At 27.8% G+C, this 5,520-nt stretch overlaps 1 long non-coding RNA gene across 1 annotated transcript; it reads left to right on the plus strand.

The window, feature by feature from the left end:
* The first annotated feature begins 597 nt into the window (after positions 1-597).
* LOC149960209 (uncharacterized) lies at positions 598-3,876 on the plus strand. The gene is made up of 2 exons (XR_016478403.1): positions 598-813; positions 3,728-3,876. It is a non-coding gene; the product is annotated as an uncharacterized LOC149960209 (long non-coding RNA).
* The last annotated feature ends 1,644 nt before the right edge of the window (positions 3,877-5,520 follow it).

A 5,520-nucleotide genomic window follows, 5' to 3' on the forward strand; every position in this document is an offset into this window, starting at 1 on the left:
AATCTCATAGGTAACTAGAATGCTACCGTGTAACTGGCAAATGGGCCAAATGCCGTGGCAGACGATAGCCAGATCTCAGCCAATCAGAGCTCAAAGAGTGGTTCTGGCAAGAATTTAATGTCACCAGAGAGAATGACGTCACCTATCTCCCGCTATAGTAGCGGATCCAAGGAGGATTATTATCCTCTTTGGCGGAACCACTCTACGGCCTCTCATTGGCTGAAGGTTCAAGGCGAACTGGCGTCAAGCTCGGCCGTAGGCGGCAGCATTCTAGTTACCTATGAGATTTCTATGTTTAATCTTGACCACTAAATGTCTTTAAAAACGTACGTCAGACTAAAAAGACTACTCATCCCAGGAACCTGGCACTCCCAATGGCCCGGGCTTAGTTAAGTACCGCCTGCGCTACCCCTCTAGAATCACCTACTCTTCTTCAAGGTTATATTATATCCTGTTTGGGAAACTTTGGGTGTGATATCAAGGATCATTTCGGATATTTCGTAAAAGTCAGATTACGTCTCTGTCGATCTAGATTAACCAGCTGCACACTTAACAAATACACGAAAAGGATTGTTCTAACGACGAAATTTATCGGTTGTACCTGGATTCCTCAGCAGAGACGAAACAAGTCTATATCCAATCTTTAACTGTAAAAGTGCTGTATCTAATTAGTCTGTCAAAGAAATCTGAAGATGCAGTTAACACTTGTTAAGATCAGTTTAGTCGTAATCGTCTCGGTTTTATTAATGGTCGAGATAATAGCCACGGAGGACCAAAACGAGAGCAAACCACAAAAGACTATCAAATATAAGAGTAAGTTTTTATAATATAGAAATTGCGTAGAGATTCGAGTACAATCGTTGATAGGCCTAGACATCCCTTGAATTTAATTCGTTAACGGCTACTGGTATAAATATTATTAATTAAACTAAATATTTTTAATTAAATAAAAATATTATTAATTAAACTAAATATTTTTAATTAAATAAAAATATTATTAATTAAACTAAATATTTTTAATTAAATAAAAATATTATTAATTAAACTAAATATTTTTAATTAAATAAAAATATTATTAATTAAACTAAATATTTTTAATTAAATAAAAATATTATTAGTTAAACTAAATATTATTAGTTAAACTAAATATTATTAATTAAATAAAAATATTATTAATTAAATAAAAATATTATAAATTAATTTAAAATATTATTAATTAAATAAAAATACTATTAATTAAATAAAAATATTATTAATTAAATAAAAATACTATTAATTAAATAAAAATAATATTAATTAAATAAAAATATTATTAATTAAATAAAAATATTATTAATTAAATAAAAAATATTATTAATTAAATAAAAATATTATTAATTAAATTAAAATATTATTAATTAAATTAAAATATTATTAATTAAATAAAAATATTATTAAATATTATTACTTAAATAAAAATATTATTAAATATTATTAATTAAATAAAAATATTATTAAATATTATTAATTAAATAAAAATATTATTAAATATTATTAATTAAATAAAAATATTATTAAATATTATTAATTAAATAAAAATATTATTAAATATTATTAATTAAATAAAAATATTATTAAATATTATTAATTAAATAAAAATATTATTAAATATTATTAATTAAATAAAAATATTATTAAATATTATTAATTAAATAAAAATATTATTAAATATTATTAATTAAATAAAAATATTATTAAATATTATTAATTAAATAAAAATATTATTAAATATTATTAATTAAATAAAAATATTATTAATTAAATTAAAATATTATTAATTAAATAAAAATATTATTGATTAAATAAAAATATTATTAATTAAATAAAAATATTATTAATTAAATAAAAATATTATTAATTAAATAAAAATATTATTAATTAAATAAAAATATTATTAATTAAACTAAATATTATTAATTAAATAAAAATGTTATTAATTCAACTGAAATGTTATTAATTCAACTGAAATATTGTTAATTAATCTAGAACATTTAAAAAAAATAAAATATTAGTAATTAAACTAAAAAAATATTAATTTTAACAAATTGTATATAAAGTACATTAGTACTCTTTATAACATACAGGTGGTGCATAGATAGCTAAGTAAATATTATTAATTAAATAAAAATATTATTAAATATTATTAATTAAATAAAAATATTATTAAATATTATTAATTAAATAAAAATATTATTAAATATTATTAATTAAATAAAAATATTATTAAATATTATTAATTAAATAAAAATATTATTAAATATTATTAATTAAATAAAAATATTATTAAATATTATTAATTAAATAAAAATATTATTAAATATTATTAATTAAATAAAAATATTATTAAATATTATTAATTAAATAAAAATATTATTAAATATTATTAATTAAATGAAAATATTATTACAAGAATGTATTTATTTATACTCAGGGAGAATGAATATGTAGAGACTATCGACGGACGCGTTGAGGCCCTAACCCCGTCACGCTAAGGGGGGGGGGGAGGGAAAAAGGAGGCGGTCTTATTTTTTGCGTCCTCGCTGCAGCGTTAATCGCGTCGAAAAACGTAATTTTTAAGAACCAATGAGATTGCAGTATTATTTGAATTTATTAAAGCGGAGGAGCATACCGGGGGGCCCAACGGGTGGAATTGGAGAGACGCTAAAAATAATCTCGACATATTCATTCTCCCTAAGTATAAATAAATACATTCTTGATTATTAATTAAATAAAAATATTATTAATTAAATTAAAATATTATTAATTAAATAAAAATATTATTAATTAAATTAAAATATTATTAATTAAATAAAAATATTATTAATTAAATAAAAATGTTATTAATTCAACTGAAATGTTATTAATTCAACTGAAATATTGTTAATTAATCTAGAACATTTAAAAAAAATAAAATATTAGTAATTAAACTAAAAAAATATTAATTTTAACAAATTGTATATAAAGTACATTAGTACTCTTTATAGCATACAGGTGGTGCATAGATAGCTAAGTCTGGAACAGGGTTGGCAGGCAGTAGAAAATAAGGGGACCTAATCGCTAGCATGTACGAAGGTACAGGGAGCTCCAACCCATAGAAATCTCATAGGTAACTAGAATGCTGCCGCCTACGGCCGAGCTTGACGCCAGTTCGCCTTGAACCTTCAGCCAATGAGAGGCCGTAGAGTGGTTCCGCCAAGGAGGATAATAATCCTACTTGGTTCCGCTACTATAGCGGGAGATAGGTGACGTCATTCTCTCTGGTGACATTAAATTCTTGGCAGAACCACTCTTTGAGCTCTGATTGGCTGAGATCTGGCTATCGTCTGCCACGGCGTTTGGCCCATTTGCCAGTTACACGGCAGCATTCTAGTTACCTATGAGATTTCTATGCTCCAACCTGTGTAGATTCTATAAACCGTGACCGGGTATATAAAAAGCTAGTTACGGCACTGTTATCCAATAAGCACTTGCATATTCTATTCAGTGCAATAAACCTCTTATTCTATTCTTGAGTATGAGAAGCAGATACCAGATATTCCTTAACAAGGGCGTATTTTAGGGTGGTTTTGTGGGCTCAAGTATGAAATTTTTTAATGTCGCCTGCTCGCATTCATAGAGCTTTCGACGTCAGCGACATCCAGCGGCCCGTAGTTTAGTTAATAAATTAATAGTTTGGTATACCATTTAGCAAAGACTGCAGATGGCACAGAGATCGAAATCGCAGCCGGCGCTAGTTCCAACATCACTTTGTTCTCTGTCACCTTTTTGACCAGTTTTGGACTGATGTTCGTTTTTGGATATGCCAAGAAAATGTTTACCGTATAAATGTAAATGTATTGTGACGGTCCAACCAAATAAATAGTGGTCTACTAAACTTAAATGCGCATAGATTTTATCTTATATGAGCATAGTAACTTTAGTGACGAATTTCGGTAACTTATCAATAGACTTCTAAATAAAATCTGTTCAGTGTTTGTCTAGAAGTATATAGTAATACCAGGCACACTAGGCACGTGCCTAGGGGCCCCCGAGGGTCAGCGGGCCCCGAAAGATCCCACGTCAATACGCTAGTTCAAAGAATAAATTATTTGAAAAAAAAACATTAAGCTTATTTAAATTTAATAACAGTTTTACGGCATGTTTTTTCAAAATGCAAACAATCAATAACTTTGAAACTATATTGATTCTTTTTTTAATATTTATAATATAAATGAAATATGATATACTATTCCGAAAAACACTAAAAAACGAATTCGAGTAAGTCGAGATAAAGTACCGCGTAGCAGTGGCGGACTGGCCATAGACTGGACCTAACCGATGGCAGGTGGGCCCCATGATAAATTTGGTCAGTGGGACACCTTAAACCTTCAACAATATGTCAACATTATAGTAGCTTCAAAATATAATAGAAGTTCCAAAACTTTCAATATTAAATTATATTTTTACTGAATAAATTAATATTTTATTTATAAAAAAAAGTTCCAATGACATCGTCGGGGTGCCGAGGCGCTGTCGGTTCAGCGTGGATTCATTTTCAAAACAATTTTAACCATTTTTAACACATTTTTAAAAGTTTGGCTAAGCCCGAGTACCCGACGAAAGAAACTACGTAGTTGAACAGTACTAAGTTACGTCTTATATTTGGCAGGGTCCCGCTGATTTAAGAGTAAATGTGTTTAACCTAATAACGGACCGCATTGTCCAGTCACTAGATTCACGTTTTTTACAACACAAAAAGTTGTATAAAGATTTATCTTGCTTGGACACAGCAAATTTTAAAAATATTACAGAGAAGGGCCTAGAAGATGACGCCTTGGATGGTGTTAAGCTTTCTCCACGAATCAGTAAAGATGAAGTTATGTTGGAATTGCTTTCTTTTGCTTCGATCTTCGACGTATTAAAATTATTGCTTAATTGAAAAGGAATTGTTAGATGAATTGGATGTAGAAGCAATTATTGACAGATTCGCACAGTCATCTAGTGTATTCCAACGATAACTCAAAATATAGTGGAACATGAAACATGCTTTTAAACAACCGGTTAATAAGTAAAATTTCGGCATTTGTCTAAAATATAAACTAAAAATAACAATCTGTATAATTATGTTTACATTTAGTATCGACTGTATATTGCCTTTAATATGTTATCTGTAATTATTAAAAACATTTCTTTTATAAATGGCGACGAACCAGCGACCTATGAGTTGCCGTTTCAAAGAGTATTCCAATTGAAAGGAACTGTTACAACTAGGTGATATATAAAATGGTATGGCTTAATAAAAAATCGGGATATATTTTACGCGAGACAAGGGAACACCTATATTGTGGGCTTAGTAGTCCAAAAGGAAGAGGCGTTGGGACCGCAACCCACAGGTCGCTGGTTTGATTCCAGCCTGAGGCATGCCCAGTGTTATTCCTTTATTTAATTAAAAATATTATAGCATTTATCCATCTAGTTTTCGGCAGTAGCGTAGTTCGCACA

The sequence above is a fragment of the Leiobunum rupestre genome, chromosome 2, assembly GCF_980474605.1.
Source record: "Leiobunum rupestre chromosome 2, qqLeiRupe1.1.hap1, whole genome shotgun sequence".
Classification (NCBI taxonomy): Eukaryota; Metazoa; Arthropoda; class Arachnida; order Opiliones; family Sclerosomatidae; genus Leiobunum; species Leiobunum rupestre.